This window comes from Falco punctatus, assembly GCF_963210335.1.
Source record: "Falco punctatus genome assembly, chromosome: 4".
NCBI lineage: Eukaryota > Metazoa > Chordata > Aves > Falconiformes > Falconidae > Falco > Falco punctatus.
In genome coordinates, this window is record NC_137583.1 from 44,556,652 (window position 1) to 44,579,396 (window position 22,745).

At 49.0% G+C, this 22,745-nt stretch overlaps 1 protein-coding gene and 1 long non-coding RNA gene across 2 annotated transcripts in view; one reads left to right on the top strand and one right to left on the bottom strand.

The window, feature by feature from the left end:
- The first annotated feature begins 3,402 nt into the window (after positions 1-3,402).
- GNG7 (G protein subunit gamma 7) overlaps positions 3,403-22,745 on the top strand; it is a 79,281-nt gene continuing 59,938 nt past the window's right edge. The window contains exons 1-2 of the mRNA XM_080385495.1: positions 3,403-3,526; positions 19,161-19,240. The gene's annotated coding sequence lies outside the window, so the exon portion shown is untranslated. The remainder of the gene's footprint in view (positions 3,527-19,160; positions 19,241-22,745) is intronic.
- Positions 5,802-10,747, bottom strand: LOC308063054. Its single transcript, XR_013927826.1, has 2 exons — positions 7,242-10,747; positions 5,802-6,938 (listed from the first exon to the last, which is right to left on the bottom strand). It is a non-coding gene; the product is annotated as an uncharacterized lncRNA (long non-coding RNA).

The window sequence follows — 22,745 nt, forward strand, 5'->3', positions numbered from 1 at the left end:
TCAGGACCCTGGGGGGGCCCACAGCTCAGCCCCAAGGTGGGGAGAGGTTGCATGCGTGTTGCAGGTGTGTGTGTGCACGTGCATGGCTATGTGTGCATCACCCTGTGCAGGCACCCGGGCATGGGCAAGCACACATGCGTGTATGAGCATCTGTGCCAACGCACATGCAACATTCCATGTGCACATGTGTGTGCTGGTGTGTCTGTGTGCCCTGGCAGCCCCTTGTCACCGGTGGGTGCCCCCCACCCCTCAGTGCCAGTGTGGGCTGGCGTCCCCGTGGGAAGGGGGTGGGAGAGCGGTGTTTGCGTCATCATGCCTGTTGCCATGGAAACCATCTGCTCCCCGGGCACAGGAGCCACGTGGGCACATGGGCGCGGGCGGGGGGGGGCAGCAGGGGGAGCGGGGCTGCTGCAGGCGGCAATGGCCTTGGCAAGGGCATGGCTCTGTGGGGATGGTCGTGGCTCTGTGGGGACATCATGGCTCCGTGGGGATGCTCGTGGCTCAGTGGGGATGGTCACGGCTCTGTGGGATGGCTGTGGCTCCATGGGTATGGCCACAGGTCCCTGGGAACAGTCACGGCTCCATGGGGATGCTCAGAGCTCCGTGGGGTTGCTCAGAGATCCATGGGGACAGTCACAGCTCTGCAGGGATGGTCACAGCTCCCCAGCACCGGCCATAGGGTCACTCCGGTCCCAATGTCCCTCCCGTGGGCTGGGGGAAGCCAGGACCCTTGGTGGGCACTGGGACAGAAGAGTAGGACAGGCACACGCTACCATGGGGACGCTTGGTGCTGGTTCCCACCCACTGGACCCCCCAGGACACCCGGGGGCCACAGAGGCCCAGGCCAGGCTGGGGGGTTCACAGGTGTTTGGTGGGGGGGTGGGTGGGGAATGGCCCCCTGGATACCGTCACAGCAAAACTCAGGACCCCTGTGCTGAGACACCCCCAGTTCTGCAACACCTTCAGCTTGGGGACAGAAAATCTTTGCCCCCCCTACTGCCGGGTCTCCCATCCCCCATCTCTGCACCCCCCATCTGTCACCACCGGAGCGGGAAAGGCTCTTCAGGGGGGGACCATGGTCCTGCTGCAGCACAAGGTGTCCCTTGGGATGCTCCCAGGGATGGTTCTGGGGATACTCCTGGCTCTCAGTGAATGTCACGTGCTCCTGGGAGGATCTGGGTGGCTCTGGCCACTGCAGCCCCCCGTGCCCAAGCCTGGCACCCAGCAGCCATCAGACCACCCACCCCAGGGGCACCCTGAGCCCCCCAGAACCCCCAGCCGGGTGCTGGCTGGGCAGCAGTGCAGGATCGAGACAGATCCTTGTGGATCGCCCAGTGCCTCCCCCGGGTCCAGGGTTTAAACAAGCTGCTCCTGAGTGTTAATTAGCGAGTGGCGGACGAGCCTTCCTGTCGCTCCCCCAGCGGGTGAGGAGCTACCGCTGGAGCTTGCGGCTGCAAAATGCACAAATCCAGCACTTGGGATCCAAACCAGCTCCTGGCACCGTGACTCATGCCAGGAGCCAATGGCTGCAGAGGACACAGTCCCTCCTGTCCCCCCCGAGGGAGGGCGGCGGGGGGGGGCGGCTCCCGGCAGTGCTGATGGCACTTGCACCCCTCGAGGTGCTGGCCCAAAGCCGGGGTGGTCCCCCTGCACCCCGGTGTGTGACCCTGTCTGCAGCCAAAGCGGTTTATAACGCCGCGGGCGAGAGCGTATGGGAGCAAACTGGATTACGGGAAAAATCAGCCTTCTTCCCACTAACAGGATTATTGGGTTTCCAGCCCAACCTTGCCACAGCCGCCAGCCAGTTCACGCTGGGATTGTGGCTGTAACTGGTGTGTACTGGTGTGGCCCTGCCGCAGGCCTGCGCAGCACTGGTATGTGCTGGGAAGAGTGGTGGTGCAGCCCCTTGTGCCCCGGCGATGTGGCTCTGTCCCCCCGCGGGGGACCCCGTCCCCGCGGTCCCCCGGCGCTGGCACCACAGCTGGGAGCCAGGCACCGCCGGGATGCAGCCGGCCGCGCTCCCGCTGCCGGAGCAGCTGCGGGAATCAAAGCTGCGATTCACGGCTCGGCCGGGCCGGAGCGCAGTTCCCTGCTGCCCCCCCGCCAGCGTGACTCCCGCCTGCCGGTGATTCATCCCCCGGGATTTTCCCCTCGTTCCGCAGCGCCGTGGGGGCCCGGGGAGGCCGAGGGCACCGACCCCCACACGCTGGGCAGAGCCCCTGTCCCCGTGAGCTGGAGCAGCTCCAGGCTGCTGCGGGGGGGGCAGAGCCCCCAGGGGCCAAGGGGGCAGTGGGGTGGGGGTCTGCCCCTGGCCATCCTCTCGCTTGCATCCCACGGGAAAGGCTCTGCCTGGGGGGCTCAGGGGGCCCCCTGTCCTGCAGCAGGGTGGCACAGGGGGGTTCCAGGCTGGCCGGGGCTCTGCCCACCCCCATGGCGGAAAGGGAAGGGGGGGCTAGGAGAAATGGGTGACTCAGAGCGAGGTGTCAGGAGGGGCCCAGCAGTGGTGGCCCACCGCCCCCCCCTCCTCCTCGGGTCAGCAGCCCCAGGGGTCCCAGGTGGGCACAGGGGGCACGGCATGGCCGGGGGTGCCCGTGGCGTGCCCCCCCCCCCAGCACTTGGCAGGGCTGGGGGGACACAGGCAGTGCAGCACCCCGAGGTTTGGGGGTGCCGCAAGGTGTCGTAGGGCCACAGCCAGGTGGCCTTGGGGGGGGACCTGGGGGGTCGGGGTGATCCTGGGCCTGTCCCACTGCTCTAGGGTCTCATGGGGGGCATGGCCAGGCAGCCCCGGGGGGATTGGAGGGATCCGGGGTCTCTCCCACTGCCCTGGGATCTCATGGGGGGCACAGCCAGGCAGCCCCAGGGTGCAACTGGAGGGTCAGAGGGATCTGGGGGATCAAGAGGGTCATGGGGATCTGGGGGGATCAGGGACATCTCAGGGCATCAAGAGGGTTGGGGGGATCTGGGAGAATCTGGGGGATCCTGGGGGACTGTGGGGGAGCAGGGGGATCTGGGGGGATCCGGGGGATCTGGGCAGGATCAAGGGGGATCCGGAGGGATTCAGGTGTTTGGAGCCGTCTCGATGCCCCGGGGCTGCAGCCGGTCCCGGTGCCTCGCGCCCCGGGCGCCACGTGCCGCCGCAGCGCGCCCCCTCCCAGGTGCGAGCCTTTATGAATATTAATACTATATTTACATACGGCCGCCTCTTTCGCCGCCCCGCTCTCTGAATGGCTGCTCTCCCCGCCGCTCGCCAGCCGGGCCCGCCCCTTCACCGCCCTCCCTCCGCGCCGCCGTCGCAACCAAACCTGGCGACTGCTCCTAGTCCCGCCTCCCCGCCGGGCCGCGCCCCTCGCGCCCCGCGGCGCCAGCGCCCATTGGCGGGCGGCGCTGCCAGTCAGGCGGCGGGGCGGGGCTAGCCCTGCCCGCGCCCGGCCGGGCTGGGCAGCAGGGTGCGTTGCGCGGCGGCGCTGGTGTCTGAGGCGGTGGCTCCGCTCCTCCGCCCCTCGGTGCCCCGGCCCCGTCGAGACCGGTGAGGAGCCGCCCGCGCCGCGGGGACTGGGGCGGGGAGCGGCCGTCGGCGAGCGGGAGGGTACGGCCGGCGCAGGCCCCGGCCTGCTGGAGCCCCCGGCCGGGTCCGGTCCGGCCCTGCCCGGGGCCCCTCGCGGCCCGCTGCGGCCCGGACGGCGGGGCCTGGGGGGGCTGGCGGGGCTGGGCCAGGGGCGGCTGGGGCGGCTCGGTGGGTGTGCTGAGGGAGCCCCGGGCAGGGCGAGAGGGGCGGGGGGGCTTGGGGGGGCGATGGGGCTTGGGGTGAGGGTCCTGAGGGGCTGGGGGGGGGTCTTGGGGCTGTAGGTGGAGCCGGGGGGGGGCGGTCCCAGGGCATGGGCTGGGGGCTACAGGGGGGCTGGGGGCTACAGGGGGCTGGGGTCGGAGGTGCTAGGGTGGGGGGGTTGGGGGTGTGCTGGAGCCTTGAGGATTTGGGGCTGGCCCCGAGGGGTCCCTGGGCAGGTGGGGGGTCCGGGGGGCCAGGGAGGGTGCTGGCCCCGCAGGGGGAGGGCTTGGGGTGCTGGGAAACCCGGGGGTGTGTGTGTGAGGGGTGATCTGGGCTGGAGTGCCGGGGTCATCAGGGTGTGGGTGTCCTGGGGTGAAGGGGAGCCCCTGGGCAGGTCAGAGGGGGAGGCTGTAGGCAGGGGGGTGGGCTGGGCTGGGGGTTAAGGGGCCCTGGGGGTGCTGAAGCTTGTGGTAGAGGGGTGAAGGATAGGGGTGAGCAGCTGAGAGGGTGTCTGGTGGGGATCAGACATGGGTGGGCTGGGGGGTATAATTCCCGTGTGAGGACCAGTGTGGGGAGGTGGTATGGGGGGGGTTGGGGGTGGGCGCAGAGAGGGGCTGTGCTGCGATGGGGAGCCCTGAGGTCTTTGGGTGAACTGCAGCAGTGGGGTGATGGGTAGAAGGGGCTGTGGTGACGGAGGTGGGGGGCAGTGGGGTGTGTGGCTGCCGGGATGGTGAGGGGCATCTCGGGCTTCTGGGTGGATGAGGTGAGAGGGGCAGTCATTACTGATGAGAGAGACAGTTCAGCGCCAGCTTGCTTTGGCTGTTGGGTGACTTAATGGGGAACGGGTCTAGACCCTCTTTCAGGGTATAAAATGAGATCAGGAGGCTTGTCAGAAGGTCTAATATCACCCAATCCGCTTGTTTTTTTTCTGTGTGTGAGTTAATGCTGGGTTGGTATAGAGAGGTTGTGGAAAGAAGGGGAAAATAGCTGGAGGAGTTGACGGATGGTGAAGGATAGTAATGGTAGCCTGCCCGTTCTGGGCAGTACTCTGGAGGCATTAGTGAATTGTAGTGCATGGGTTATATAAAGGAGGGGTAGCTGCAGTATCTCGATTTTCCATGTTATTGAGGTAGAGCGAAGTAAAGGAGGTAAGTGGGTGCCACAGACAAAGAGAGAAACGTGTCTCCTTCTTGTTTCCACGTAGAGGTGTGGAATGCAAAGCCAGATACTGGTGGGTGTCCTTTAGGAGGCTGAGGAAGGGAAGTGTGCGCTGTGTAGGTAAGCAGGGGCTGGAAGGTGTCGCGGTGCCTGGTTCGGGAGCTGGGTACCTGCTCTCTGCAGCTCGTTTTCTTCAATAGTGCCGGAGCAGGTGATTGGGACTTTCTTCTTTACGGGGCCATCACCATCAGGTGTGGCCTTAAATAAAAGCCAAATGGACTGTGATAGAGCTGCATTCTGCTCTAAGATACGTTCTTTGTTACAGCGTGTAAGTGAGGCAAGAAGTTATTGTGGCTTTTAAGGTGCTGAATTGTATTTTGTGGGTTTGGGTGGGTTTTGTTTTTTTGGAGAAAAGTGTCAACCTTCAGGTTTGTTTATAGCTGTGGGCTTCTTGGAAAACTGACCCGGACAAGTACAACTGCAGTGATCGCTACCAGGAGAAAAGCTGGCTTGTGGTAGACCACAGAAGTCAGTAACTTGATATTTAGCCTGAGTTTGTAAGTAAACTTGAGGCCTTTTAGGTAATTGCTTGGTTGTCTTAACACACTGCTTTTCAGAGACTACTTGCTTCTCAGGCAGGTAGCGCTGAAGTCAGACCTTCATCCTTTGGAGGTTTTGCATGTCTTTGTCTTTCTGTGGTGTGGGACATCACGTTGTGTGCAGGCAGATGAGCTGATTGCTGATGGTTTGGGGTTCCAAGTCAGCTGCATGATCGTAGTGCAAATGCACAGGAGCTCTGTGACTACTATGTAGCACCATTTATCATATTCTGGTTATAGCCAGTATGGGGGAAAAAGCACCAAAAAAGCTGGATCAATATGTTTAAACAGAGTTTATTGTCTGAGAGGTTTTCTTCTGCCATCTGTAGCTGTGAAACAAATGGGAATAGCTCTTTTGTGTGGCTGGAGTATTGTTGTGGATTTTAATGATTTACACAGAAGGCACATTTCAACATACCTACCAGTTTTTCTTCTGTATCTGTCTTATCCCCGGATATAGTATTTAACTGGTGTTACTTAATGTAATTAATGTTTTTTGACATTGAGAGCTATCTTAGGAAGGCATTATCCCTCTTTGAAGGTAGGGGGAATGGTGACACACCAGGAGACTGGCTTCTCTTGGTTCAAACAGGCAAGAAGAATAATTCAGTGGTCGGGAGAGGAGCATGTGACTCGGGAGACATAGGTTTGTCCTCTGCTCATCACACTTCCCCTGTGGCTGGCCCAACTTTTGCCTTCCTGCTTTATTTCCTTATCTGTGAAATGGAGATAACTGCTCTGCCCTACCTCGTGCACTGGGAGGTTGTTATGCCCTGAAGTTAGTTAGTGTAACGAGGTGAGTGCCTGGCACCTGGACCTGCAGTCCTTCTGCTTGTCCCTGGAGTTGGCTCTAGAGGAACTAGACACTTTGTCCTTCGGAAAGTGCTGATTTTTGTTGCTGGTAACTGCCACTCTCCACTTCCTTACGTGCAAGTAAGGCAGTAGAAGTTGTTGCTGTCAGTGATGGGCAATCATGGCTCTCCCTGCCAGAAGTTGTCCTGTTAGTGCAGCAGTTAGTCTGCGGAGCTGTGGGGCTGGCTGAGTGCCAGTGCCTAACTAATTAATGTCCTTAGAATGGTCTGTTTTGTGTAGGGCTCGAAGTAGCCGCTTGTCCACTCGCCAGCGGCTGGGGGAAGGTTTATTTGACGTCTTTGGGAGGAGTTGGTGAATGGCAGAACTTCAGCTGTTGCTTAAAAAAATCAGCTTCTTCCCCTTTCGTCTGTGAGGATTAGCTTGGGTTGGAAAGATGGGATAGTTCGGTTGTCTTAGGTTTGTAGACCCCAACACAGCTCTGAACTCGCAGGAGTTTCCAAACTGCTCTTCCAAACGCTGTGGGTAGCAGCGAAGCTGGCAAGAGGGATGGCAATCCTGCTGTGCTGTAGAAAGGCTGTGGGTGGATGACCCAAAAATGATGGCTGCATAAAAAAACAGGGTAAAAGTTTGTAATTGTTTGGGGGTTCTTGCAGAGGGAGGGTAGAGCAAGAAAAAAAAGGGTTTTGTAAAACATTGTATCTCTGCCAACTTAGTAGTGGATATGGTCTGAAGTAGGGTACTGGCCGTGGCTACGGCGCCGGCTTGCTTGGGTGGGCTTGGTAGTTCCAGTATTGGTTTCGCTATCATTATGGGAAGTCAAAAGAATTGAGATGCAAAGGTCTAACAGCTGAACTTGGAGGTGGAAAGCTCTCTATAAATCCTCAGATGTCACTCAGATTACTTACTTGGTTTAGCCACTGACCAGAAATCTTTCAGTGGCATCCTGTGCGTGTAGCAAGTTTCAGAATTTCTCAGTTGTAGCATCTCTGACTTCTCTGGATGGTGTGTGTCTGTTCGTTCTTCTCACCTGTTGCCAGATAATGGGATAGGTTACCTTTCTCTCTTGGGGGTTGCTAGCTTGATGTGCAGACTGTCAGAAGAAATGAAATTGGGAAGGGAACAAAACTAGAAGAAAATGTAAATCCAGTTCCCTCCGGCTGTGTGGTCTGATCACCATCGCAGTAAGGACAAACCAGCAAAGCTGGAGATTATTTTTTTTTTAACATTAATTTGTCTTAGATTTACCCACTTAGTTTGTATTTAAAAATAAATTGCTGGAATTTACAGAGTACAGAGAACTGGAAGAGCCAGACCTTGCTTTTGGGTACCAGCTAGAGGCATCTGCTTTTGCTGGTCTTGTGTGTAAGTGATGGGCAGTTTGCTTCAGATGACTCCGCTCCATCCCTCGGCGTTTGCTCCAGCCACACAGATTTTACTCCTGTCACGTATAAGCATCCCCTGTTATCATCTTCTTGCTTCTGCTTCATTCTGCTAAAAGGCCTTTTATTAAAATACCAGAACAAACAGACCATTGTGCAACACAACCACGTTTTCATTTTAAACACTCTTTCTGAAAGTGAAAGTTGCTCACAACAGTCTCAAATTTCTCATCCATAAATTTTCTCTCCAGCGAACCCATCACTTCGATAAACACTTTAAAATATTCCTTGTATTGCACAGTTGTACTGCTTTTGTCCTTCCTGGGACTGCTTCTCCAAAATACCAGAACAGCGACGAATGTAAAAACTGACTAAAAGTGATCATGACAACAAATTTGTTTGAAAAGGCTGAATGTGGTGATCCACAGTTAATTCTCGATACTGATGGTGTTCAGCACAAGCGGTGGTTGCGTGAGGGGAGTGGTTCTTCAGCTGAAGTACGTTTAATCTTTGTTTTAAGGGATGTAGGAGCTGGATTTTTCTTGGGAATGAATTATGGATTCGGCTTATATTTCAAACTTGAACATGCCTGAAATCTCCAGTAGTTTTGAATTAGTTTTTTGTTAAATGGGTGGGTAGGGATTGGCTGTGATGCTAAGAGGAAAAAAAAAAGAAAAAGGAAATTTGGGCACACTGTTAATGCTGGGACACAAAACAGGAAATTTAGTTAAAGATTATGCTTTTTTGTAATTTATTGTATGTTTTTCCCCCTTCCTTCTAACAGAAAAAAATTTTAAAGTGCTCCAGCCTGGGTTGGTTCTGTATAACTGAAAACGTTTCTGAATTTGCAGTTAAAGATACGTTTTATTGATGGACTTTTAAGAAGCTGTAAAAGCTGAGAAACCTCAGTAACTCCTGCTTTGTTTTATTTTCACTCTACAGAAAGTGGGGAAAAAAGCTAGAAAACGGACCGTGTGAGAACAATTTTAAAAATATCTCACTTCTAATGTGAACGTATGAGTAGCAAAGTCTCATCTGGCCTGAAGCCAGCTTCAGGACTGTGGGCCTGGGGTGGTGGAAAGATGTTCCTCCTCCTGCTCAGGTCGCAGCCTGGAGACAACAGCCTCCTCTCATAGCTCCAGGGAGCAGCCAGCAAGGGAGACTGATGTTCTGCTAATGTTCTCCCAAAGCTTTTTTTTTTTCCCTCAACTTATCCCTTTCAGAAAAAAATAAATCTATTTTTAAATATATAGAATAGTTTGGAGTTTTTTCAGCCCTGAAGGCTTTTTGTCCATTTCTGCCTCATCTGCTATTAGAAAAATGCACGAGGTCTAAATGTTTCTCGTGCATTTTAACCCTTTGCAGCTTGTCTTCACTTTTTTCTGCTGCAGTTGTGAAACTACAGAAGAATTTCTCTGTAGATGTACTGCAGAAACTGCTTTTAGGAGGTTACTCCTGCTGTAGTCATGGTTATTCTCATTTCCTCCATTCTAAGGGTAACTTATTTTTTTTTTTTTTGCTGGCAAAGGATCAGTGTTTATGCTCAATAAATCATGACGTATCACAACTTCTCTTTTCAGTTACTTGCTATGAATTCCCAAACACAAATGTTGTGAATTTAATGCTACTATGCAATTTTTCTACTGGGGCAGGCGGGGGAGAGGCCTGAGGGGCTCTTTTTATTTTCCTTTTTTTAAAGAAAGTTCCTTAGTTCAGACTGAGAAATAGGACCTTTTTGCTTCTAACTTTGGAATCGTGTCGTTAAGTGTAATTTTAGCAGTGGATACTGTTCTGGCTGGTGTGGGATTGAAGCGTGTGTCTGCAGTGGTGCTGGGTGTCCAAGCAGGTGGATCCAGGTAAGGCACTTCCAATGATCAAAAGGATCTGGTGGTGTTTTCAAGGAGCATCATGCTCGTTGTGTCTTGGGCAATGTGTTGGGAAACTGTTTTTCCTGGAAGCCACAAGCATCATAAGTGCCTGCGGTGGCATCTGTCAGAAAGCTTGTGTTATGCTGGTGTCAGGCAGGTTTAATTGCAGCTAATCCCAGTTAAATGTTGTCATCATTCCTGTCATTGGATCGTGTATGGAATTACGCTGTTGATCTTGACCCATTGCCTTCCATCCTTGTAAGATACCGACTGGTAAATCTTGAAATAAAAGTGGTGACGATCATCTGGAAGGATATAAAATCATTTTTTTGCAAAGTTCTTGTTAAAGCTAGTAAATGGAAGCAGAGCATGCCTCCTGGTACCAGCATGTTTTCTGCTGAAGTACCGGAACTGCAGCTGAGAAATGATGAAATAAATATGCAGTAAGTCATGTTCTTTATATGAGGTTTTGGAAGGTATCCGTTTTGAAAAGCAAGGAAGGATGAGAAGAAGGTACTGAAGCAAGGAAATATTAGCTAGCAGTTGAGAGTGGGTTGGTGTCCTGTAAGACTGAAGAAGGAATGAAGTTTAGAGACTAAACTGCAAGTGTTGATGGTCTTTAAACTGTATTTTCCCATGTGGTCAGGGAATCGCTGAGCTTAATTTTGCTGGTTTCTTGAGTGTTTGTTGGTAAAGAAGGAACATGGGAAATGTGTAAATGAAGAGGACCCTTCACCTTGGGCTCTAGTCGCTGTCTTGAGTCGGGTGCAGTTAGGTCCTGGTCAGCACATTGATACACTGGTTTTTTTGTTACTAATGGGACCTGGAGATCATTCTCAGTTGATTGTGACTGTAAGAAAAGCTCTCAAAGAGAAATGTAAAACTACTTGGATATAGACTAACCTCTTATCATGTCTTTCTCTTCCTATTTAAAACCCCGTGCTGCTTTGCCTACAAATGGTTTCCAGAACCCTTTGTTTTTCAGAATATGGGTATCTTGTCCACAAGTAGACTTGGAAGTGCTGTCAGTTTGGATCAGGTGTGTTTAATTTGAGGTGGGTCTATGCAGTATGCCAGCCTTTTGGGAACCAGCGTGATAATTCAAACATACTCAGACTCATAATTCAAAGAAACATTCAGGTGAACACAGATCTCTTTTTGTCTCTCAAGTTTCTCCTGCAGCCTGTTCTTACTAAGTTGAGTTTGGCTCCTAGCGCTCCAGCATCAATCTGAAAGAGCTGCTTCAGGCTGTATTGTGTGTTCCCTGCTCATTTGAATGAATTCATGTTTCCTGGTGCCGTAATGCTGGTTGTGGTGGGAAGCAAGCTATAGAAATCGTGTCCCCAGGAAGAGCTGCAGGAGCAACGGGTGGGTTTCTCCAATTCCATGTTGGTGAGTCTGCAGACTATTCTTTAAAGCGTAAATCCCACCCTGCATTCTAAATGGGCTTGCTGCAAATATATTTCTGGAAAAGGCAACAAAATCTCATGTTTTCTGCTGATTTACACTGCAGAGGTGCACTGCCAAATTCATTTGTCAGCACTCAGATATATGGCGCTGTGGTCCCTTGTAGAAACTTGTCGAGCTGACGGCATTTGCGTTGAAGACTGATCTATTAGTGCCTGTGATAAATAGCAGAAAGGCTTTGTAAAGACTTCGACAGAAATACAGGCAGCATTTTTAACGTAGGACACTGGGGTGAAAAAAAGGATTTCACATTTGTTAGTACAGATCTAACAGGAGCTGTTGGAAGTGACAGCAGTAGCTCTGTGCTTGCAGCATACCAATGCAGATGGAACTGGTTGGTTGCCAGATACTAGTCATGGGGCACACCTACTTTGGAAGAGTCGCCTGTGGGTTTAGAGAAGTAATTATTTTCTAACAGCCCTGTGGGGCACAAGCAATTCAGCTTATGGAGGACAAGGAAGGGCTTGCTTCAGAATGTTAGTTAAAAAATCGTGTGCATATGAGCTGCAGCTGGTGATGACTTGACTAGAATTTAATTTGTCCAGGCATTGTTCATTACAGGCATTGTGGAAGACACGAGCTTCTGAAGGCTGAAACAATTGCTGACCTGATACAGCTTTTGTGGCTAATTGTGGTGGGAGCTGGATCACGAGAGCCGTGGTGGGCAGCCTTTCAGCTTGGGCAGGGAAGAAGCTGAACTGCTCTGATTTCAGACCTTCTGGTAGATGGTCCGGCACAGCCCTTCATCTCGCAGAGCTGGCTGTAGCAATTAGAGGCTCTCTGTGTTGGGGACCTTGGGGTGAGCGACCGAGAACAGCTCTAGCTGAACTGTAGTGCTTGCACGGGTCAATATTAAGCTTAAAGAAGTCAGTGCCTCTGACAGATCACAGAAATCTTCTTTCTCTGATTGCTAATTAGATGGTTAACGTTCTTTGCCTTGTTATCCCACCCTCAGCTTTTCTTTCCTGGGATCTAGGTTGACACTTTCTAGAGGCTCCTAAGGAGCAGTTAACGCTTACATTGCTTAAGTAGTCTAAAACCAACCTGCTCTTCTGGTGCATATTTGTGAAAAGTATTTGTGGTACCTCTGTGTGAAAATTAAAATTATATGCTCTAGAATTAACATTTTTGTTAGGGGTATGTATGAGATTGACTCAATTGCATCACATTTTTCTGCTTCTTTTGGTTTATGGATATTTCTGGGGACAATTCCAGCATAGACTGGCCGTAGCTGTGACTGCTGCAGGACTACGTTGCCAATATGTTGCCAGAAGGCAAGGTCCTTGTCAGGATAGAGGGAATAGATGCTTTCCTGCTTGCTGGTGAAGAATATCTTTGTGATAGCCAAGGTAAGAATATTTTGCCCATTCCAGCAGGGCAGCGAGTGGGCTACAGGGCAGTGACTTTAATTTCATTTTAATTGTGTCAGTGACTCCGTGGGTTTTATATAAGAAAAGCCCATTAAAGCAAGTAGACCCTGGCTTTGCTGGAGAGAGTTCTTGCAAAACTTTGTAAAAATCCATGGTTTGGGGTGGTTTTTTTAAGTGTGAAAAGTGCTGTTCTCGTGTTATCTGGAAATAGTTCTCACCTTTGGAATAATACTGTTCAGCAGCACTGGAGAGGCATAGTGCTCAAAATAGCAGCAGCTGCCATAGGCCAGGATGGAGCAGAGTAGAGTGAGTTGTGTTGTCAGTCATGGGAGTATAAATCCAATTCCACCTGCAGATGAGCATTCCCGAAATAGAAGAGGGTTGTCAACTAACAGAGGAGATGTATTGTGTGCATTTCTTTGGTGCACCGTTACTGCACTCCCTTATACTGCATTAAGAAAAAAAATAATTGAAAAGGTGCTGTGGTTTAGCTGTAGCTTGAGAGAGTAACCACTTCCTACTCTCTTCAGTAAATAACAGCTGGGAGAGGTTGTTTGGCTAGTAACTGTGCGTGCTGTTACTCTCTAGGTGAAATACAATCTGTCTGCAGGCAAACCACCCTGATTAAAAACTGGGCTGCTCCCTAATTTTCCGAGGAAAGTTCTGCTGGCCTGGGGAAGATGCGAATGTCTCCAGGGTCAGGAAGAGCACTTGGGGAAGGTTGGAGGGGCAGGAAATCTTGTTTGAGGCTTAACAAAGCTAACTGCTAGTGGTGTAGGAAATTCATTAGCCCCCGGAGCCAAGGGTGGGGCTGCAGGCTGGCAGGAGGGTTGCCACTGCTGGAGGTAATAAAGTTCAGTGCCTTCCAGAATTTTGAGCTGTGAGAATCATGGTGGGTGCTCCTGAGGCATTTCAGGTTCAAAGTTCTCTCATGCGCAGGCGTTTTTCCTGCAGCTTGAGAAGGCAAGGAGTCTCTGGTGCAGCTGTTTTTCTTTGAAGAGCTTCCTGAATCTGCTAGCTTTCTGCACTTAACCATTTTTCCTTGATTTAATCATGTCATCCTTGAAACTGTTGTCCCCTGCATAAATAAAGCCTTCCTCCTTCATATTTTCCATGTGCAGGCTGCTGTGATATGCTGTAATTACGGGTTCCAATTCCTGCGGGGACTGATTGTATCGAGCTAACCCGAGTGCTAGTGCCCGTGATCAGGTTTTGGACTGCCAGGCAAAGCAATGTGGCTGGCTTTTGTTTGAGAAGTTGTCCAAATGCTACTTGAATTTTTTAAGTGCATACAAGGTAAAAGTTAATCAAATGCAGTACTTTTTTTAATTACTGTGAAAGGGCTTTGTGTTGGCTCTGCATTTCTCTCCATCTTTCTCTTGTTGGCTGCTTGCTTGCTGTGAATGGTATTGCACTGTAAATTCCCAGTCCTTCAAACCCAAGAAACGAGGGGCCTGCTGGCTTAACCTGTAGCCTTATGCTGATTAAAAATAAAATAAAATGGCTGGGTGGGAAGAAGGATGGTCTTGGACACTTTCCACTTAATCTTATGACAGTATTTGAGAGGCTTTTGTCCACATCATCTGTATTTTTTCTGCTTAGTGTTCTTCAGCTTGCTTGCAGGTTGCATCTGATGAGGAGCATTTCCTCTTAAAAGTGCTGGGAGCACTGGGCATTCATAAATTGTGGCATTCTTAAAACTTTTTGTTTTACGTTTTCACATAGTAGGCACTTTATCCTGGGGCCTACATAGCTATGTAGACCAAGCTTAAGTGAGATCATCACAGTAAAAAGATATTTTCACTTAGCAGTGTTTAATTTTGTCTAAGAAAAAGAGGATGATGAAAGCGGACAGTGCTTTTGCTTCTTATACCTTCCTTCCAGGATAACACCGTTATCCTTATTAGCATCCTAATTTAAAGGGTTGTTGTGGAACTGCTTGTTGGAGTTGAAAGTTAAGGAGCAGGTGAACCTGTTACATGATCTGATACTTGTCCCTAGTGCCTGCGTGCGTTTCTGTTAGACTGTAGGAAATGAGCATGATAAAGAATTCAGTGAGCAGAGAGCTTGCTGGCAGACTTGTCGCTAAGTGCTCTTTTCAAGGTTTTGCGAGCTGTATAAATGTGCTAGAAAAGAATGCGTTCATAAGTGAGAGCTCATAAATTCATGACCTCTTTTCACCCTTGCACCCAGAGCTGGCAAGGACTTCTCTGTGAATGTGAATTTGCTTGTTTCTTTGCATGACCAGATTTACAGAAGATTCAGCTCTAATCCATTTCTATAAATATTATTAGTCTGCTTTCCTGGCTTATTTGATACTGAAACAGATCTCATTAGGAGTGGGCTTTTTGTAGCATTTGAAGGCTTTTTTGGTTTTCTACCAATAGTGGCTGCTGCTCCCATCTTAGGAGGTTTGTTCGTGCCATTCAGACTTCATTAGCTGTCTGAATGAGGATGACCATGCAACCGTACGGAGGTGCTGAGAGGAGAGCTGAAATGACATTGCCACATGTCAGCGTGGCTCCTGGCATGCTGTGGGCTCCTGCTGGCGTCTTCTGTGTGCTGTGGACCGTTCTCGGTGTTTCAGTGGTGGAAGGAGCTTCACTCTGAGCTCCTGCCAAAGTTGGTCCATGGTGGAGGGTGCAGGTTCAGATGATCTTTGTCACTCCCCGTGGCTGGGCAGCCACTTGCAGCACACTCAGCAGGCTTGCAGGGATGCTGTCTGTATGGTTGTGGCTTGTGGGCGAAGGGGGTGATGTTCCTGGTGCGTATAGAGGCAAAGCAGTGGTGATCTGTCTCTGGGACAACGGATTTTGAGAGCTTCCCAAGTCTCTGATTGCAGATTTTTAGGAGCGTCAACATGATTACAATGAGGCAGTTGAGATATTTTTTTTCTCAGCGCCAGATTAGTAGGGAACCAAACTATTGCTGCTTAAGAAGCTTTTGATAAAAGATACTGAAGAAGGGCAAAGTGTTATTCAGATACCCCTATCTAAATATTTCTAAAAATGGCTTATTTCTGTGATGCTCTCAAGCACAGCATAGTGTTATGTGAATAGTTTTACTGTAAATACAGGGGTTGAGATGAAGAAAGCTGCTCTTAAAACCCAATGAAGATAGGTTTTGTTTTGTGGTGCTGTCTTAGTAATCCTAAGTATTTTTTCTTAGTATTTCAGAGCGTGAAGCTGTATGTTGAAAGCATTACCGTGGTGTCATCCATTGCTGTGGCTCAGCTGGGCAGGGATGGTGCCATGCCATGTCATATCGGCTTTTGTCCTTGCGTTTTTGGGAAGACAGGGAGTCCTGCAAGGCCGGTGGATGATGCTTGGTTCTGCGGGGGCATCTTCTGGCAGAGCGCACACTGTGCTTGCAGCTGGGTGTGAGGCCTGGGGTTACGGTGTGATGGACAGAGTGATGTTTTAGCTTCAGGAAGCAAACACAGATATGGTTGTTGGTGTGCTGCTGCCTTTTTCATAGTCTTTTGGCCATTTTTATTACATTTAAATTTGTTTAGAACCTGTCTTTGAACACTAGGTCTATATTAACAATTTTTTTTTTGGCAGGGGTTGAAGCTATAAAGATACGCAAGAGGAAAGGTTTAATGCGGGTGATGCAGATGGCACTTCTGTTACAGGCTTTCTCTATGCTCATCCATGGAGTCTACATACCTCTGGTAGTTAAGAAAAAGAACAATTTATATCAACTTAAAACAGTCTGGCTTGGTTCTGTTTTATTTCACGGGTTCTATCATTGGGCTCCAGCTGGAGCAGCCTCTTCTGTGCTCGTTTACAGCTGCAGCTTCAGAGGCTCTCTTGGGAGGGGGCTCAAGGTGGACACCCCTTCTGGATGGAGACATGTGGAAGAGAGGGTCTGGGAACCTTGTGCCTGCTCAGCAGCTGAGGGGTTTTGCTCTCAGCAGTTGTCTCTGGATTTTAGCCCAGAGAGTAGGGTTGATACAAAAGGGAACAAATGCCTCTCTGTTCCAATATGCAGGCTGGTAGATATTGATGCCTCGTGGGCTGGACTGGAGTGAGTCTAGTGGGTGTCTTAATGCAGCGTATATCTTGGAGGGGTAAGAGGACCTGACGTTTTGCATGTCATCTTAGCAGTGCCCATGTCTGTCTGACAGCTGGGTTGGAGCCGTAGCAGCTGCTGATGCTCAGAAGCTGCAGGTAGGAGACTGGAGCTGATGCAGGACTGGGCTGTGTGGTACCCATGCCGTGACTGTGCCTAGAGCCTGCCCAGCACCATCCAGGTGTGTGACATGGGACATCTGGCATCTCTTCCACAGGGCAGATGCGCTGCACAGGCAGCAGGCAGTTTATACACCTGTGTGTGTATCTTGGGCTCTTACGGGACTCCCAGCTGTGCTGCTTTATCACGGAACAGGGTCCTACAAGTGCACATGGCTGTTGGTTCACCCTCACAGCAGTACCAGGCAAGCAATGAGGCTGACACATTTTAAGTTTGCACCTTTCAGGCTATGGAACTGCAGTCCTTGTGGCAAGCAAGCTCACAGTGCTGCCACTGCTGCTTCTCATCTTGAACAGCAGCAGCAGCTTAGAAGACCCTGACGTGTGTGAGCACGTCTGATCTTGCTGCCTTCAGCGTGCTGGAGTGAACGCTCTTGCTGTTTGGATGAGAGGGGTTTGAAGAACAAATAGATGACTATTTCTAATTCTAATTTATATTGTTTCCTGTGAAGCTGTCCCCTCTGCAGGGGAAACACGGTAGAGCCATAACAGGAACAAGCAAACATCCTGCGCTTCCTGGTGACTGTAATGACTCTGCTGACTTGAAATGCATCATTGCTTTGGTCTATTACTAGCTGACTTTTATCTAGGGTGTTTTTTACTGTTAATGATTAGACATTAAACATTTCCCGCTAGAAACAAGCTATGCAGCTTCTTGCCCTCGCAGAACTTGTAGCATCTGTTTCAGTGCTGTTGCCATGAAAACAGGCTGAGCACCAGCAGCAGCTCCGTTATTGCCCTGTGGCCTCTTGCAGCACCAGCCTAGTTACCTGATTGCTTTTATCATACTTTAAAGGAAACCTAAGCTTGCAAAAGCTTTACCAAAAATAACATTTATGTTCTCTACTCCCTGTGTGCTTTCTTCTGTTAAACGTTGTAGCGTGGATTGGGTGTTTCTTTTCTCATAGCCAGAGGGGGTTTCATCTAGGGTCAGGCCTTGAAGGGGTCTCGGTAGCTTTCTCTTTGCAGGGGTTGGCTGGCTGTTAGAAGTGCTGAGGTGACAGCCTGTCATCCTGAATTAAATACTAAGGTCATATCTGGAGCTTTGGACACAATGCAATGTAAACATAAATGTGACTAGGATATTTACCCTTAAGTCAATGACAAATCTTGCCTGACGTTGGTGGAGCCAGGGTTTTATTAGAGGTGTTTTCAAAGGTATAAATTCAACAGCATGAAGGTTCCTGAAGAAAGGGTTATTAGTAAATCACAGCTCTGTAACTGGGTCCTGGGCACAGGCCTGGCCCAGGTTCTGGTTTTTCTGTTGTGTTTAAAAAAAGACAGACTACAAACATACACAAAAAACCCCCAGACAACCCCAAAAACCTGTTGAGGTGTAAAACTTGTTGGGCTGTGTGTGTGTGGGTAGCTTTATGGCTGTAGCTGCAGTGAGGACCTAGGGGGGAAAGTGTTGGGACCTTTGCACAGTCACTTCTGTGTCCCTGTATCGTCACTGATGTGATGCTGGGTGATGTTTATGGGGCCAGAGCTCCCTAGGTCCAGCTTGGTAAGCCCATACCTGCAATGTCCTTGGTTTCCATCTGGTTCTTGCATGATGGGTCCAAATTCTGCATTTCCTTGTGCAGATTTCATTATCTGCCACTTGACGAATGTAATGCAGCAATTTTCCTAACCTAAATAGTGATTCTGAATGACTGTATTTCCAGCTCCCCTGTAACTTGTACTTAATTTAAGTGTGTGGGCTTTTTCATTTGATCATTGTGGGGAGGAACAAAAAATGAAATGCTGCAGCTATACCTTCCTCTTCCCTGCCTTTAGTTAAATTTGTCTTTGTCATTCTTTTTCTCTTTGACTTCCATGAGTTGCTCAGGCTATTTTTCTCTAGTTTCTTTTGTTGTAGCTTCTGTATTGCAGTCTTACATCTTTAGAAAGATATAATGCATGTATGTGACTGCTTCCTTGCCTTCACAGCATCGTTGTCAGCGTATGACAAATACCATGTGATTGATGGCTGACTAAGCATTCTGAATATTTCTTCATTCTTTGTGTGCCTAATGCTATTTTTTTTCTTGTGCAGAGGGAGGCATGAGTCGATGGCATCTCTTGTGCCGATGGAGCCATCTTCAGACTCAGATATGAAATTGCACTGAGCGCAGGCAGGTGCTCTGCCTCTGTGGCAGGAGTTCAGCTTCAAAGCTGGCTGACCCATCATAGCTGCAAAGCTGCTAATCATTGAATCCATGTGACGTGTCCCTCATACTTATTGTGTGATATTAAATAGTCCTGTAATGGCCAAGTCTAGCCTGGTTTCAAGCAGGGAGAAAATAGTGCCTGGATGTGTCAGTGTAAAAAGGGTCTTTGCAGCCATATGGCTGCTACGTCTGCCTTCATTAAATGGAGAAAAGGAGAAAAAAAAAAAGTGTGAGGTGCTTCAGCTGGTTGGATCAAAGCTTGATGTTCAGAGTAGCAGGCATTCCCTGCAGGAATGTTTTAATTGCTGAAAACTCTCTCTATTTCCTTTTTTAGGAGAGCTGTCCTTTTTTTCAAGTCAAAGAGCGCGTCTGCCTTTGTGCTGAAGCGAGTGTGAACAAACACTCTCTGACCAGGTACGTTTATGCAGCAGTACACAGCAAAGTGGTCCAACCGATCTCTCCTGCCTCTGTTAATTTTCCCCATCTTTGTATCCTTGACTCCCCAAACCAGGGATATCTTATGAGGTGAGTAGTGTGAATGCAATAGCAACGTGCTTAGTGTCCACTTAGGGACGGTTTGGCCAAGGTAAGGTGTTAAATGTCTAAAATTGCCCCGAGGTCACATGGAAAGCTAATATGTAGCTGTTGCCCTTAAGCTGGAATAGTTTTCTGAATTACATTCTTTTTAGTCAATGACTGTTTCCATACCACAGTATTACTGCTCTCTGGATGTTCTCCGGGGTTCTAAATATTCTCTGAATATTTAGAATATTCTCTGGGGTAGACTCAATTGTGCCATGCATTATCTGATATACAATTCCAGGTGAAAAGACTGAAGTTTTGATAGGTTGATACAAAGGTACCTTCAAGGTTATTAGTCAAAACTGACCTACCTTAAGAGCAGCTCTTCCAAAAGGCATTCATCCTTCCTTCCTCAAAGCAATGTATCGGGCAGGGGAGCATTAGCAGAGTTACTTGTTGCCTCTGACTTGCCTCTTGGGCAGAAATTGGTTTTTAGGTGATGCCAACAGCATGTTGTTGGTCTTCAGCATCCTTCCCTCTGGGGCTGATGTCTCCAAGAGAGGGCAGTGTGTCCCTGGCCGCTGGGCCCCACAGCATCAGCTGCCAGCCATGTGCTGCTGCTCCTCATCTGAGAAACAGCATTAGGCTCCACAACGCTGAGAGAGCACAAGTCCTTAAAACAATTTGAAATGAGTAATTGACTGGCACGCCCATTAGCAAATGTATTAGGAGCTGTATATCATCATGTGACTGTCGGTCCTTTCCCCAGACTGTCAGGGTTACAGCAGCACTTCCTCTTGCCTCACTTTCCTAAAAAATAGCCCCGTCTGTCCCGCTTGCGTCATTTTGCCCTACTTTTTGCACTTGGTGTCTCCTCCAAGAGGGGAATCGTGTACGTGGGATCAGCATAGAGCTTTGTTGTGAGTCAGAGTCAACTGAAGACTTAATTCAAAACATAAGGGACTGGGGAGAAAAACAAAATAAGGAAAACTAATGTAGGTTGTTATATTGTAATATTTTGCCTTAGGGCATCAAACAGGAAATGTTTATGCCAGCCTCCATCTCAAAAGCAAATCTTTGTTCACTAAAGAGGCTGATTTTTATTGAAGTATGGAAGCATGCATCTCTCCCCAGCCCAGTGTGCTTTTTTTCCTTTTTAAGCTGTTTCTGCAGCAGGGCCTGTGAACACGCTGTTGCTGCTGAGTTTGGCTTCTGTTTTCAGGAGCTATTTGTGAGCCTTCAGCTCTGTGTGGTGAAAAACCAGCAGTTCTCTGCTGGCAGTCAGGACTCTCACAGCACCTATCTGTTTTTTAGGAAGCAGTTTTTAATCCTCTCAATACTTCCCAGCGCCTAAAGTTACACGAAGGCACCTTTATTGGTGACTTAGATCTTGCAGATACGATGTTGCCCTGGCCTAGTAATCAGTAATATATCAAGAGCGCCCTGTTTCATAGGGTTCATTAAGGCATTTAGGTTTTTTACTAATTGACTATAAAATTGCTTGATAGCCCCTAGAAGATAGGGCATTTGTATGACATGAAAGCACATTGAAATAACCTCAAAAGTTGCTTTGAGATAAAAACTTATCCCAGGAGTAAAATCCACATTTAAGACAAAACTATTAACCTTGCTTCTGAATCCTTCCCTGAGACGTTTTTCTTTCCCATCTCGCTTTCTGTCATGGCAGAATGAGGTGAACTTCACCCATCTGGTAGGAAAGGGGGAAGGATCCTCTCCCTGGGGAGTGCTTTATTTCTAGCTTGGAAGCAATGCTAGTTTGTCATTCTGGTTTTTGTGGTATGTTTTTAGTGATTTGAAGTCAACAGCCTGTTGGTGTTTAGTATTTGTTTTACTGGAACAGTTCCTGAGTTGTCGGTGCAGCCTATGAAAATAGCTATACTTTACGCCGTTCAGCTGCTTGTCATAATATTTAAAAGCAAATGCCTGCTCACTTTTATAATGGCACTTTAAGAATTATAAACCTCAGCATCCCATCTGTGTTTCACCCTGGTATTTACAGTGTAATGAATTCTCCCATACTGCTTCAGCTGGATACTCTTTCACCTCCTCTTCCTGTTTCAAGCAGTTGTTAAGTTGGTGTACATTCTAAAATTCCTCCAATTTTTAGGAGGTTGTCAGTGACATAAAAGAACTCCTTGTATTGCTTACTTGCCTGGCAGAGGCATTGAGCTAATCTAATTATATTAAACCTAAGCATCCCTAGAGTAAAGAAGCGTATTGTCACTGGTTTGATCTGTTTATAACAGCTGGAGGCATTTGCTAAAATGGGAAGATTTTTTTTTCTTAGGAATAAACTTTCTTTATGAACATTTTTTGCTGCAGACACACAGATTTTTTTTTTTGTTGTTGTTGCTATTCTTAAATCTGTCCTCTAAAAGGAGGAAAAGGTGATTTTTTGGATCAGGGCAAATTGGAAAGTCCAGAAACACATCTAGTGTATCTCCTAGCAAAAGAAGGCTGTTGCTATAGCACATTTTTGTTCCATTAGTGTTTGTACATTTTTAAATTTAATTTTCCAAACAGCTTCAGGAAATTGGCATCCCATAAGTAAAATTTTTAAAAATAGCTTTGTTACTGCTGAAATAAGTCCTGTTATTTCCATGGACTGCTGTCCTGAGTGTATTACTGGCTCTCTAAAGCCTTGGAAGTGTTTAACAAGATACTGCTAAGTAGAGCTGTAACCCCAAATATTTACTGAGGAATTAGTTTGTCCCGTTTCTTTAAAGAATGAACTCTTGCAAATGGAATGCTGCTGTCTGCAAGGTTTATTTTAAACTTTTTCCTCTTTTGCTCAGAGGAAAAACAAAGCCTGAGTAGGAATGCATGATTGGGTAGGAACTGTCCTTCTGAATACCCCAGGCTGCTCAACAGACCGCTCCGCTTGCTGTGAGACGGCTGGGTAGGTAAATGCTTGTGTGCCACACTGCTCTGTGCTAGCCATCCTTGTTCACCTCTGCGCCTTTTCCTTAGATCAATGAGTGTTTAAGGCATTTCACACTTCAGCTTCAGTTATGAATTACTCTTTTACAGGGCTGTGTGGTCTAGAGTTGCACCCCCTGTGAGACTGCTCATGCATAGATGCCTTTGTGCATGAAGCTGGGGTGTGGGGCTGCTCTGGGTCCTCCTGCAGCACAGCTGCCAGCAGTGCTTCCCGGTGCTCTGCTCGAAGACCACGAAGGAGCTGAGCTTCACAGGAGCAGCTGCAGTCAGACTTTGCCTTTGGAGGGACTTGAAAGTGACAGGTGTAGTAGAATGGGTCTTGTCAAGTGGTTTCTGCAGCTTTCGAGCTTGAGGCATAAATCCCTTGAGGTGTGAAGCACTGCAGGACATAGGGAGGGCCCTTTTTGCTTGCCTTTCCTCCAAGTCTTCCCTTTTT